This window comes from Lycorma delicatula, chromosome 2 (assembly GCF_047948215.1).
Source record: "Lycorma delicatula isolate Av1 chromosome 2, ASM4794821v1, whole genome shotgun sequence".
NCBI classification, from domain to species: Eukaryota; Metazoa; Arthropoda; class Insecta; order Hemiptera; family Fulgoridae; genus Lycorma; species Lycorma delicatula.
The window spans coordinates 193,706,862-193,721,382 of NC_134456.1; the positions used below are offsets into that span (position 1 = coordinate 193,706,862).

The following is a 14,521-nucleotide window of genomic DNA, read 5'->3' on the forward strand; positions in this document are numbered from 1 at the left end:
TGAATTATTATTCATCGTAAACTTTTTTTTACAATGAGAGGTTAATAATTAATAAATCAATATAATTAAATTAAAAGAAAGTTAAAAAAAGGAATGATGTCTGATTGGAACAGATGTGCCTTGTAAGATTCAAATATTTATTAATTAAAAATATTTTATTTGGATATAACTCTGGAATCAATAAAAATTAGTACCACTTTTGACATATGGTTGAAAAGCTCTCAATGAGGACTTATTACTATAATTAGGAAAAAGTCCAAAATCCAGATTTTTTTGGATTTTGGTCTTTTTTGGACACTTTTGGTTCAGTCGATTGCAATCAAAAGCGGAACTGCACAACTAGATATTACAACAGTCCTAAATCCCAAATGTCAACATTCTACGGCTAATCGTTTTTAAGTTATGCGAGATACGAAGTACAAGGAAGTAAAAAGCAGTATAATGATCCAATAAAAATGAAGATATTCTGGAAACACAACACCATGTATTTTTAACAAAAATTACTTGTAATATTCTATTTTGATTAAAAGAAAAAACAAGCAAATAATATCCGTAAGACGTCATTTGCTTATAAATATTATACTATACATTTTTATGCTTGATATTAGGCATTCGTAACCTACAATTTTACGATGTCAATTCCAGAAATAGTTTAGTACGTAAAAAAGTAATCACATCGAATAAATTGTTTAAATGAAACTATGCATAAAAGAAAATTCGTGACTACGAATTCTAAGTTGGAAGGGTATAAAAAAAATCGCGAAAAAAGTTGCTGAAGTTGCAATATTTTCAATGAATAAGCTGCAGTAGCACCACCTGTTCCTACAGTATCTTAAAGAATGAAACGAAAAAAATATTCTGGTCATTTACAAAACAATTTAAAAGAAACTCACCTTTAACAACAGGCTGCCTTTACTTAGAAAAGCAATTTAAATGGACCGTTTTACTTCTGTTTCAGTTTGTTTCTCATAACATATTTACTAACTCTAAAAAATATATGTAATCGTGTATATGCCTAGACATAATGATTAAATTGAAAACTACATACGATGTTTACGTAATTTTCGTATGGATTCTACACTATACGAAAACTTTGAATATGTAAGTTTTCATATGGTGAAAATATTATAAATAAATTAAAATATTACAAAAAACAAATAACTTTAAAAATTAATATTAAACGACTACATTCAACATTGATAAAACAGAAAATATTATTTCAAAGGCAGATTTAGAAACTACCTCAGTCGGATTTTACTGATGTTTGAAAAACCAAAAAAATAAAATAATCAGTCATAAAAATAAATAAATACGCGGCCACAATCTTTAACTGAAAAATACCCAGAATATATTACACAGAGCTTATTTATATAGTACAGATATTATTTAGTGATTTTTAGGGTACATTAAATTTTAATTATTTTAAGAGACAAAATTAGAATTAGGCTAAAAATTAATTTAGAAAAGCGACTGAAGAATTTATTTAGAAAAAAATTTCTAAATTTATTTTTTTATTTGTCGATCTGAGTGGCAGTGCGGTTGGGTCTCTGAATTTCATCCGGAGTTTCTAAGTTCCGAGTTCTAGTGAACCATTTTTCACACGCTACAAAATATTCATTTCATTATCATTCATCGGCACCAGTTATAGGGCTCTAGCCAGAATAAAACTAAATGTAGAGGAGTTAATTGCTCATGGGGTTTCTCTCCTTCAAATCAATTATAGACATTTTAACACATCCATTTATTGCTCCAAGGGAATAGATAGTAGATATTTAATTGTATGAAAACTTAATTAGGGTAATTATGAAGCGAAATATTATTAGCTTCAAATTCATGATAAACATATAACGGTACTAAATAATCTGAAAAATCAGTCTGATAGTCTATAAGAACTTTTTCTGAAAAATGAAAAATTTTAAACTTTTAACGTTAAATAAAACATAAAATTTATTGAAATTAATATTACCCATTTGTTTTTAATAAAAGCATTCACTGAAACAATAGAAAAAAAATTGTATAATACAGTATAGAAGAAATTAAAATGATCGAGCTACACATTATTTATTTAACATCTTGATACAACAAATAAGGGATGCAATGTAAAGCGTATAATGTTTCTAATTTCACGAATGGACAGTTGGGGGTATGGCTAGGAACAAAGAGAATAGCTGAGTGAATAAGGAGTAACGACTAATTTTGCCACTACATCACCAAAAGTGTAGATATACGCAGATTGTTCTCTAAAATTCTAATCAAACAGTAATTTGTTAAGTACACTAATTTTCATATTATTCAATTACAACTTTTCAAATAAACCATTTCGAAACAGATACATTACAAATAGTCACCGAAACTTTGTTACTGAATAACAAACAGAATGATTAATAATCCGTGCAAGGATTACTAACTATTATTGGATACAAGAAAACATTAAAGAATTCTTTTAATTTTTTGTTACTTTGGTTTGTTACTAACACTAAAGTAACAGAAAGTACAAAGATATAAAAAACCCATCCATTATATAAAATCAAATGATTTACGTCCTACAAAAAAATTTCTACAAAATTTCTTAAAGTAGTAATTAATTAATGAAAAATAAGCGCACATCTTTTCTACACTGCAACCCAACCATAACGTCAATTTCCCTTTCAAAAAAACTTTTATTCTTTCAGTTTTCAAGAAAATTTACTGTAAATCATCACAGAAGTTCTAAAGATCCTGGGATAAATTTGCCGAAATGTAAACAAAAGTAAAATATTTGGTTGGTTTAACCAATTCTATATTACTTTAGTATAAACCAGAAATATATAAATACTATTATTTATACATTTTATACAAAGATGTAGTCTACATAAGTCAGGAAAACTACTCAGGAAAAGTTACAAAGAGCATGCGCTACGAAGAGTAGATAAACATTGGTACGAGTCATCTTCCAGAATTACTATAATAGTAATATAGTAATATATAAGTGTCCAAGCGCATATGACAAGAAGAACGAATGATTTGAGATTTGGGCACTCATTATACCGATCATTTTTATTTAAAAACTTTCCTACTAGACAGCCTTCGCCTCCAGACTTCTCGCTAGTCCAGTTACTCCTTAAAAAAAAAAAAAATGCGGTCTTAATTAACTTAAAATGAAATAAAATTAAAAACATTGGCGATTAAAATGAAAAATCCTAGAAAACTGGAGAAATAACATTTATTTATATAACAGCTACTTAGCCAATAATAGATTTAATTGAGGTCGCGGTTTTATATATTTAACAAAAAAGATTTTGTATTTACAAAGAAAAGGCAACGTATAATGATATAAAGAAGAATGTAAGACAATAACATTACAAACATATTCGCCGAATAAAAAAAAGAGAAAATAAAAAGAAGCAATCGTTTCCCATTACATTGTTTATATCTCCAGAGACTCAAAGCTCATCTAAAATAAATTGCTCTTCCAGTGAAAGCAATTGGGAATAATGGATTAATGAAAATCAATAAAAATAGCAAGTACTGTATTAAAAAAAAGACGAGATTAGCCATTTATTCTCACTGTTGCCAATAGTGACTAATTTTATTCTTTTCAGTAGAATCAAGAAAGTAATTTTCAAATAATATGTGAAATCATTATTAAATTGGCATTATAAAAAAACGATCTAAATTTTGTTATATTACTATTATATTCCAATAGCGACAAAAAATAAAAAGAAAAAACTGATAAACGAAAAGCGAAAAAAAGATCATTTCATTAATTACGAAAAGCACTGTTAAATTCAAGTGAAAAATCCCTAACAGGTCTAAAGCTGCATAAAATCAAGCTTTTTAATTAAGAACAACTCAAATCCACAGTAAAATACAAACTACATAAAACTCTAGACAGATTTTGTTTCAGTAACACAACATATGTTACGGAACGAAACTAAATCGGAGAAAGTCAAGTATTGTAGATACTATTATAAAAAATATTTAGCTTTTGTAATAAAGTTCGACACTGCTTACTGCAGAAAATCTCGCGATTCAATTTAACGTTTTCTCAATTTATCATTGACGAATAGAAACTGTTCATTTTCATTACAATTTCTTTAAATTTATTTTTCTTCGTTATTTTTTGAGAGTTACAAAAGTGTATCTAATGACACTGTTTTAAGTAGCGGTAATCATTTTATAATAGTATCAAGTCATTAACGTATATTTTACCATGAATAAGTTCAGATACTATCATAGAGTCTAATACGGTCATGAAGTGCGCTCTACTGAATTCCTAAGCACTATCACTTTAATATGACTTCCTTCGGCTGACGCTTCGAGATTATGTTTTAATAAACATCTCAATATCAACTTTCTTTCGTTCTGCTTAATAAATAATTAATATTTTTTATATAAACAGCCCCGCACCCGACTATCCTTGTCTTTAAGACAAATTCTTATGAAATCGGAAAAGAAATTTCTTTCTTTTATACGTACAAGTACCTATTTCGACTGTTATTTATATTATGACATAAAGAGAAAAAATAAGGAGAAAATCAGGTTCTAAAATATTTATAATCGATGAAATTTATAAATGTTATGAACTAATAAAATAAATTCAACTCCGGTTCAGAACTGACGTGTCTCAATGTGGTAAACAATATAGTCAGAACGGAGTTTATATAAGTATAGGGAAAGAAAAAGAATCTATAAAAGAATACAACTTCTAAGAAAATTACAACAAAAAAAAAAGTTTGCGCAGTTCTACGCAAGAAGATTAAATTTTCGTTTTATATTCTGTATGGTAATTTTTGAATAATTATTTTGTATGATTTTTTGCGCAAGAAATATAAAAACATAAATTAAATGAGAAAACTAAGAGTACAATTTTTATTTATTTAATATTGAAATATTGTATATGGTATTTTCTGTTTAAAAGAAAATAAAACCGTAATTTGATAAAATAATTTAAATTAACGAATAGACTCTACAGACAATCAACTTTAGACTCCTTCCCTACTGTGACATTGCATAAGCGCGTATGAAAAATACACTAATTCAAAGTCAACATAACCTCAAATTGAGATTATGAATAACATTAAATTAAGCGTAACTGAAGAACGGTTCAACCAATCTTCATTAAAGTTTCACATATTTAACTTCAGATATACTACTGAAGCACATCCAAATTTCAATAAAATTGATCTAGCAGTTTTAGAGAATTTTGAGCCACACATTTTATACGTAGGCATATATATATATATATATATATATATATATATATAAAGGAAATTACATTTTAAGTGAATGGTGTTTTCCTAATCCTCATACGTCAAAACATAAAGAATATTTCATTTCACCCCCAACCTCAGCGTGTAATCGAAAGTATTACCGTACATTTTCTTCGAAAAGTGTATAAAAAACATAATAATGAAAGTTTTTCATTAAGTATATTAAGTACAGTAAGAAAATTGTCATTTTTCTAGACTCTGAGTTCTTGTGAACCGAAAATGAAGACTAACTTATCATAATCAGGAAAGAAAAAAAATCCCTAACCTTTATTATCTTTCCACCTTTTTGATTACTAGCACGTTACAATAATAAATAAGATTATTTTGAGACATAACCTTTTTCATATAGTACTACCATTCGGGAAAGTTGGAATCTAGCCAACCTTATATCTACAGAAAATTATGTCTCAAACCACTACTAAAATTCATCGGTTTGTTTTTTCATATAACAGAAAACAATTATACCATACCCTAACAGAAAGTAATCTTACTTTCAACAAAGTTAAAAAAAATTGGCCTTCCGATCCAATACAAAGAATTAATAGAAAAAAAAATTACTAATAGAATCAACAAATCATCAATAAGGTTCTTATAAAAAATCACGGAAATCTTGTCTGTTAGATTTTATGGGAACAGATAACTGCAAATGATAGACATAAAAAGTGAACTTCATTAATAACCTGTACTAAAAATAAGCTAATAAATAGGTAATCCAATAAATTTAAATTACATAGAAGCAAACTGTTTAAAAAAACTGACAACACAGTTTAGGTCTTTCTCGTCATGCGGCTTTTTTCTGATGCACGGATTACACGCACAACATAATTTAAAATATTAACATTTTATTTAAATAAAATATTTTTGTTTATTTAAATCAATGATTCAAACTAAAGCGCGCGCGCATACCGTATTTAATTCGCGTCGGTGTGGCGCTACTAGCGGCCACTTTAAATACTTTTTTACACTTTAAATATTATTACTTTATTTAATCCTACCGCTCACCTGTGATATCACAACAAAGCAGATGACTACAACAGCTGTACGTCAATGATGCACTAGCGCTCCTTGTCGTATGAGGGGGTACTATTGAGGCAGGGTATACTGCCTCAATACCCTGCCTCAATAGTACCCCTTCTCACGACAAGGCACCACTTAGCAGCTAGTTTATTTAGATCATTTTTTTGGGTAGGGGTGCGATTTTACAAACTTTTTTCCAATTATTATAATCTTTTAATTGTTAACAAATGTGCCTAAGAAAAATAAGAAATTAATTTGGCGAAATCTCGAGATACTAAGGGTGACCTTGCTCTAAAGCCTCACCCCCTTGATCATTTAAGTTGAAAATTTAATGGCATCAATGCCTCATATAAAGAAGTAATCTATAATACTTTCCCTTCTAGAGCTATAACAATGCTATTGCGCCAGACGGTAAATTAAAAAAATTGAAGTATATAAAGTTAATAATTTAGATAACAATAAAATTATTATACATTCTGTTTCTTAGAAATAATTAAAAAATTATGATTAAAAAATAAGCATTCACATTTATTAAAAAATTTTGAAAGTAAACGACATGAGTTTATAATTTGGAGAAATACTGAAAATAGACTCAAAATACATAATAAACACGAGTAACATTGAGTAGAGGTGTAAACTTATTTTATATTTTGGATGCAAAATATTAAGCCTGAAAATCTAGTTTTATCGTTATAGATTTACAAAAAAAAAAACAATTTATATATATATATATATATATATATATATATATATAAGATAAATTTTTTATATATATTTATATATAGTTATTTTTTATACATTTAACTAATGGATCGGAAATGCTTCGCTATTGCTAAATTTGAGTGTATGAGTTAAATAAATTTAAAATGATCCTGTAGCCCGTAGCTGTGACTTATCTATTTTGTTGTACTGTTTCTTCCTCTGTTTCATTTCTTCTGTATTCTCTCATTCTCTTGGCTCGAACTGTGTATCGGCCAATATTTTGTCGTTTTGGACGCATTGTTATTTTTAAATTATAAAAGTCTTCTATATAAATATTAATATTATTATTTACATTTTTCTAACTTACGAAAACAATGAAACGGACGATATTACGAAAACAATAAATTATACGACATTAATTTTCTTTTTTCTTGTTATCGCCCCCGAAATGTCTACCAAAGTTCAAATCACACCAATCTCACTACTATATAAATCATAAAAAACCTATAAATAAATAACCTAGAATTTTTACTAAATGCAATGTATTGTTTATATCGATTATTGTCTGACAATATCGATTACCTCAGACAATTATGTGATTAAATATTATGGAATAAAAATAACATGTAAACATTTTCGAGACAAATAATAATAAAATTGTGAAAATTTTAGCAAAATCGGTTAAGTAGTTTTTGAATTATTAAGGCACACAGAAAACGAAGATCTTCTTTTATTTATATAGATAGATATGACATAATTTTTCCAGTTTAAAAAAAAAACTTAAAAAAGGGATGACCATGAAAATAAAGAGGAACGGTAAAATATTACATAATAACTAAGTAACTTTATTATTATTCCGGGGAATTACGGGAATCGACTTCTGTGGTCATTAGCCCTTTTCCCAAACAAAACAGAAAAGGTCTCTTTCCTCCCTGGTAAAATACCAGCGACCTAGTCAGAAGACTAGTTTTGTCAGACAGAACATCCAAAAATAAACATAAATCCCAGATCAACACAAGGTGTTGTTAAAAAAAAGGAGAAATGTTATTAAACATATTCTCCTAATCTAACCTTCAATCAATAATAATTATCAATTTGACTGATAATACAAAGAATATTTAATATCGGTATGAAAAAAAAATTATATATAAAAAGGTAATTGCGTTTTTTAGCTGTCTACAACCACAGGAGGTGGTAATGTATCAAAATTATGTACATCCTTCTGTAGCTTCACAGATTCAGCCAATTATAATCAACTTTGGGAAGTAACAGGTCTTCGGTCTGGAAGTAACAGAGGCTGTCTTAAATCGTCTTACCTAGAAGGAGGACAAAATTTAAAAATTACGCTGTTTTCCAATTTTAAAAACGGTAATTACATAAAACAACAAAACAGAAACACCTTTTGCTTCTTGTGAATCTTTTGAAAAATCCGAGGTTATCTAGATATAAGCGAAAAATATGTTTGGCAAAAGGAAGCAGGATTGCACCCCGGCTATTGTAATAATCTACCTAGAATAATTATGAAAAGTGAACTAAAAATAGTTAAATAAGTCCATCATTCTTTTCTTTCAGACATTTTTTTACATCCTGACCCTCGTACGGGAAGACATCCGCCTTGTGATGATCCCGGTCGTCACAACCCCTCTCTGTTCCCAGCCGTGATGGGCTTTACCGGAGATCGTCTTTTAGACCCTCTAAATTTGATAACTCAAGTCATCGGTTTTTCCTCTGTCAGGAAGAAAGGGTATATCCATACCCTTTCCCTCTGTTCTGTTTCGCTTTCGGGAGCGAGGTCAATGCCTACACTCTCCCGCACCGCAGCTCAATCAAAGAATTTTACAAACATCAATCTCATCCTAACAGCGAACATCTAACCTAACTGGGACCCGATGCCCAAACACCCATCTCGAGAAGTAAGCACTTAACGGGCCCCTAACCACTCGGGTTGCTATTCTATCTATAAATCTATAACAGCATCAGACCCGCTAGGCAGGGATAAGAATCTTAGGAAATCAGCAAATATTTTCCATTCCCTTTCGGTGTACTGGGGTATTCCCCCAATATAACATCAAACACATTATAAAAATGTAACACAACTTTTGTTACAATTTGAATACTAGTAATCTGATATCTCACGGTGTATTGATGAATTAAATGAATTTACATTACGTATTTAATTTAATAAAATTAAATAGAAAGATATTAACAATATAATATTTGAAAAATAAAAACAAATTAAATCAATTTTTAAAAATGTATAGGAGTATTTAAAGTATTTATTATATATTATAACAATATTTATATTATTCTGATTACTTTTCTTCAATTTATTTTCCTGACATATTATAATTTTCTTTTTACAGGCAATAATTTTTTATTTTCTAATGTGTACGTTGCAATCGTATACATAAAATCATGTATATGACATGCAAATGAGGTGTAATCTTGTACGTATTCAGGCTGACCATTCCTGAGAAGTGTGGTTAATTGAACCCTAACTACAAAAGTACACAGTTATCGTCTAGTAGTCAAATCCGTGTAAAATCAACTAACTATTACTAGGATTTGAAACTCAGAACCTTCGACTTCAAAAATCAGCCGTTAAATAACGAGACTTTTGACGAGTTAAACAGTATATCACTTTGAGGATACTAATAAAAATAAAATGAAAAGTGTTGAGATTTTCAGCAAAACTAAAAATGAAAAGGGCACACTTCGCATTGCAGTATTTTTTTTAAATGGATTGAATCAGGCTGCTTTTTTATATGTGTATGTCCGTCATATTTTTATCCAGTCGTATATACTTAGAAATCAAAATTTGTTGTTTCTTTTGTTGAATGTGCTGATGAATCATACCTTAAATTAATCGAATTAACAATTCTCTTAAACCTTATCTCCCATAATTTTTTTTTTTTTTATAAATGATGTATACGTTTGTATATCTAACACCAAAGCAATATGAAACTGTAAATATAAATAAATAAAATATAACTGTAACGTTCCTTTTTTTAGTTACGTGAAGGTTTAATGTGATGTAATTAAAACAACAGGATTTAAAGAATAATCGAATAGGATATGGTTTATTTAATTGTATAATATAAATTATAACTTTTATATTCTCTTTCTTATATAATTTAGACGTAGTTTAATATGTGTAAAATATTCTACAAAACTTATGATGAAACCCTGGTATAAACAGAAACGGAATATACAGCATTCATGGTTTAATGTGGTTTATTTCTAGAGGGTATTCTCAACGAAGAGAAGAGAATCGACAACAGAGAGGACACACACCACGGCGAAGACTACAGGACTCGACTCACACCCGAGCGGACATTCCGAGGCAGTTAAGTCTCGGTGCGTACATTAAAAAAGATCCAAGAACAATCATTTCACAGCAGAGCGAAACCTGCAAGAAGACTCGGTAAACACCCGAGCGAAGACTCAAAGAAGACTCGGTTCACACACGAGTGAAGATTCCAGGACAAAGGCACCAGGACTCGGCCCACACCCGAGCGAAAACTCCAAGAAGACTCGGAAAACATCCGACCGAAAACTCCAGGACGAAGAGTAGCCCACACTCGAGGGAAGACTCCAGGACGAAAACTCGGCTTACAACCCAGCGAAGACTCCATCATTAGCCTCGGCCCAAACCCGCGCAAAGGACTCCAGGACGAAAATTCTAGGACTCGGCCCACAACCGAGCAAAAACTTGAGCGAATAATCCAGGAATCGGCCCACACCCGAGCGGAAGGAGACATGGCCCACACCCAAACGAAGATTTCAGGACTCGGCTCACACCCGAACGGAAGGAGACACGGTTCACACTCGAGCGAAGACTACAAGAAAACTCGACCCACACCCAGGCGAAGACTCGGCCAACAGCCGACCGAAGACTCCAGAACATGGCGCACACCCAAGCGGACACTCCAGGACGAAGACTCGAGGATTCGGCCAACACCCAAGCGGACACTCTAGGACTTGGCCTACACCCATGCGGACACTCCAGGACTCAGACCACATCCGAGCGGCAGGAGACTCGGCCCACACTTGAGCGAAGATTCAAGGACTCGATCCATACCCAAGCAAAGACTCCAGGACGAAAATTTTAGATCTCGCCCCAAACCCGAGCGAAGACTTCTAGGACGGAAACTCTAGGACTTGGCCCATACCAGTGCGGACACTCCAGGACAAAGACTAGGACTCCACCCACACTCAAGCGGAAACTCCAGGACGAAGACTTAAGTATTTGCATTAGGGGGAACGCCTGTTATCACGCAGGTAGCATCATAGGATATTGTTCGGTAGGCTAAAATAATCCCAAGCAATGATCAACGATGTAAGCTCCGAAGCCTAGCCAGATTTCTGTTAATTTATAGAGTGGTACACCAGACTGGGGCAGCATACAGCATGATAGATGTTATGGTAAACATAATTGTCCTCCTATTAGATGCACGGAGCGCCACCTGAGACGAGAGAAAGTGCTTCACGGCTAAAAGTGTTCTCTCCGCCCGCTCACATACTGCAAGTAGATGGTCACTGAATCGGCATGATCTATCAAAAGTTACACCTAGGTATCGAACGGTACGTTTTGGTGGAATTGAATGCTCTCCAATGCGCAGGTCTATCTGACCAACCACTCTCCTACCAGCTACAATGATACATTCGCTTTTCTGTGGGAAAAAATAGACCGTGATCCGTCAGCCAACCGATAATTTGAGAGATTCACATTGCCTCGAACCTGGAATTCTTGTTCAAAGCTGCCACCAACTAGGATCGCCAAATCATCAGCGTGTGCGATAGCTTCCGTCTGCTCTGGAAGTTGAAGGGAGTCAAAGACAACATTCCAAAGGAGAAGGCCAAGCACAGATCCCTGTGGGATCCCTCCTAACATCTGAAAACGCAGGTCACCTTGCTGCGTCTCGACGGAGACCCATCTCTCCCGGAGATAATGTTCGATCTGCTGGGGAAGATACGCAACTGACATCCTTTCCTCGTAAAGCCTAAAGAATGGCGTTCCATAGAAATGAACCAAACGCTTTGCAAACGTCCAGAGGATGAGCATCGGTAGCCTCCACGTACGCCAAATAGCTCTATTCATGGGCGTTTTCCCAGGTTGTTACCTTCAAGCGTGCTTGCACTGTTGAACGCCCCTTCCAGAACTAATTTCATCAGTAAGTCGTGTCGCTAACGTTCGACTGCCTTAGCCATATTATTAAGGAGACAGTGCGGTCGGTACCAGTTAAATTAATGAATCTTAATACAACAGATGTAAACACATGGTATAATTTCTTGTTTTCACCAAAATGTGGTGAAAATTCAGAATCATTTAGGTTATTACTTAAAGGAGTTTTTTATGGTGAGATGAATTTTGTAGCATATACGCGTAAAAGATGCATCCTGACCAGAATTTTCTTAACCCAAAACCTAATGAATGAAATATGTACAAAGGGCTACCATTCCATTACAGAGGCCGGTGGAGTGCGAACATACATACACAAAATGTATTAATAAATTATATCACAAACAGAACTTTACAGATAAATCCAAATAAAAAATAAATAAATAAATTTTCTTTATTTCAACGTTACTAAAAATAACCTATACAGCACACTTTCATTCAGAAAACTGATAATGACAGACACTATAATTCATAGTGTCAAAAAGTCTCTTTTTTAAAAATATAACCGAGATTAATCAGTTAATTCATTAAGATTACATTGAACAAGTCTAGTCTACGAAAACATATATAACAGCGTCTTACTGACACTACAAAAAAGGTGGACCGCCTACTTCCCGCCGCGAAAATGTTAGTGATTTATGTTTCGTTATACATGATTTTGTTATATGTTTCTGCCAATTTTAACTACATAACGTTCATGAATTTAGTGTACTAACAACAAAAACATTTACAACTTCAAAACCCTGAACATTTTTAGCCGTTTCTTTGGTTGAAATTTTTTATTACAGCTCTTACCCCAGTGTTTTCCTTTTTTATCCCCAAAACAGAAATATAATTTTAAATAGTTCGTTTGCATCAAGTATAAGTCGTTCATGCGTTAATCCAAAAAAATAAAAATGTGAACAGATACAGCAAACAAACCAACGCACATGCTTTTTTATTGGAGAGATTCACACAATAAAAAAAAATAAAAAAAGAACCAAAAACAAAAATATGTCAAATAAACAACCAAAAATAACTCACAAATTTAAAAAATCTGAATTCAGTATAACCTTTAGAACAATATATAAAATAAAACAAATTAGTACATACTAAAAACAAATACAATGCTCTACACTGGTTAAATGTGATGCAGGTATAAACTACGGTATAAAGAACATAGAACAATGATATAAAGTCAACATTTGCTAAACCTCATAGACACAACAATTTACAAACCTACCAACATGGTTAACAACATTGATATTCCACATAAAGGCCACATTTAACACACATAGAAATGTACGTATAAACTTAAAAAACATACAATAACAGTATAATATAAACAGAAATAATTCAAATTGCACATACTTCTCGTAATACATGTCTTGCTAATTAAAAAATAAAAAAAACAACAAGAAGTAACATCAGTTTATATTAATGTGGAAACAGCAACACAAAATACTGATCGTCACAAAGATGACTGAAAATATTTTGAAGAAACATTTTATTTTACAATTTGGTTTGGCGTGTCATTAAAAAAGTTAAATTTCAAATTAATATATATACATATGAATTATGAAAACCACGCTTGTTTTATTTCATCCTCTTACGGATGATGTGTAGAGAGGTATCAAAACCTTTTTTATATGCCTCATACTCCAGATAAATGTTTATACCTCCTCCATAAATAATATAAAATCTAAAAATGTAGTCGTAATTTATAATTATTGAAAACAGAATACAGTATTATAGAAAACAAGCTGAACAAAGCGTTAGGGGTAAAGAAAGCTTTTAGGATCCGGCCCTAAAAACTCTCAAAACTAGGTGGAGGTTAAAGCTACCATTTTTTGAAAGAAAAGTTTTTGAGCAAAACGAGAAGCCAACAGAAAAAACTGCAACGAAAATCACCCCTTGTACTGCCTTCTATAACTCTTCAAAATTAGAACAATTTTTAGGGGTGGGGGTGAAATTTAGTAAAACTTTTTTTTACAAAAGTTGTTTATCTAATATTCACAAAATTATATTAAAAAAAAATGTATAACATTAATTTTGCAAAATCTCGAGATGATTTTGTTTTTTCCCCCTGTATCCCCCATCCCAAACCTTTTGAATTGAAAATTTAATACCATTAATGCCCCTACTAATGGAATATTATAGCAAAGTTTGGTGAAAATTTCTGGAGATATAAGACGATTTACACGCCAACATACTTACACACATTACATACATACGCACATTTTGTCACGGAAATTTCGATGCCATTATTCGATTTTCTGGGGTCCTTAGGGGTCAATTCGTAAAGATTCGGTGAAAACCGGATATACCAAATTTTGACTAATCACCTCCCTTCTATCTCTTCTTCTGCAGCTGCTATATAGACGGGAAA

At 31.8% G+C, this 14,521-nt stretch overlaps 1 protein-coding gene across 1 annotated transcript in view; it reads right to left on the minus strand.

Moving 5' to 3' along the window:
- LOC142319547 (neural-cadherin-like) overlaps positions 1–14,521 on the minus strand; it is a 450,243-nt gene that overhangs the window by 385,025 nt on the left and 50,697 nt on the right. The window lies entirely within an intron of this gene.